This window comes from Octopus bimaculoides, chromosome 20 (genome assembly GCF_001194135.2).
Source record: "Octopus bimaculoides isolate UCB-OBI-ISO-001 chromosome 20, ASM119413v2, whole genome shotgun sequence".
NCBI lineage: Eukaryota > Metazoa > Mollusca > Cephalopoda > Octopoda > Octopodidae > Octopus > Octopus bimaculoides.
In genome coordinates, this window is record NC_069000.1 from 16,867,127 (window position 1) to 16,868,248 (window position 1,122).

The 1,122-nt window shown below is 38.6% G+C and overlaps 1 protein-coding gene across 2 annotated transcripts in view; it reads left to right on the forward strand.

The window, feature by feature from the left end:
* The first annotated feature begins 301 nt into the window (after positions 1 to 301).
* LOC106871899 (uncharacterized) overlaps positions 302 to 1,122 on the forward strand; it is a 109,646-nt gene continuing 108,825 nt past the window's right edge. The window contains exon 1 of one of the 2 annotated variants that reach the window (XM_014918653.2): positions 302 to 755. The gene's annotated coding sequence lies outside the window, so the exon portion shown is untranslated. The remainder of the gene's footprint in view (positions 756 to 1,122) is intronic. The other variant, XM_014918654.2, reaches the window with a different exon arrangement.

A 1,122-nucleotide genomic window follows, 5' to 3' on the forward strand; every position in this document is an offset into this window, starting at 1 on the left:
CCTCCCATTTTCCCATTGTACCACTCTCTCTCTCCTACTCCCTCTTTATTTCTTTCCATTTATCTCTTTCTCTTCGTCTTTCCTTTTTCTTCTTCTTTTTTTTTTCTTTTTCTTTTGCTCCTCGCAACTGATTATAAAACAACCTCCCCATTATAACACATTAACTCTCTCTCTCTCTCTCTCTCTCTCTCTCTCTCTCTCTCTCTCTCCATCACCAACTTCTATTAAACATTATCATCCCACCCACACCACACCACCACCACCACCAGCACCAACATCACTACAGCTGCTGCTACCCTGGCTGTTAATGCTGATATCGCTTCTGCTGCTGCTTCTGCTGCTTCTGCTGCTGCTGATGCTGTTGATGCGGGCGGACGTTCTCTCTCTTGTATAGCATCACCCACAACTTACGGACCGTAAGCGCTTCAGTGGAATCTCTTTTTACCAAAAAGTAGAGAAAAAAAACTTACAAAAAAAAGCACATCTCAAACACACACATACACATACACACACACGTAAGTGACCTTATCCGAAATACTAACCCTTTAAACTGGGATAGTTGTAGTAGTAATAAGAAAATTATTATTACTATCATTATTACTACTACTAATATTAACAATAAGTGGAAATTGCGAACAAGGATTTCTTAGTTCGGTCTAATTTATTTGTTTCGTTCTTGGAGATTTGATTTTTAACATCTGTATTCAAGTTGCTGTGCCATTCTGCTGTTGCACAGTGCTGAATTTTAGCTTCAGGTAAGACCCCCCTAATTACATTTAACACAGCATTGAAATAGGCGCACGCACACACACACACACACACACACACACACACACACACAAATGGCGGTGCCCCAGCATGGCCGCAGCTCAAGAGCTGAAACTAGATAAAATGAAAAAAAATTTAAATACACACGTATACACACACGCACACAGGATTTTAAGTACATTCACACAACACGCATATATACATTTACACACACACACACACACACATATATATTTATGTATGTATGTATATATATATACATATGTGTGATATGGATGTGCATACATATACTCAGATATCAAGATATAAAACATACATCAAAGGTCCATATGTATATCTATCTACCGAGCTATA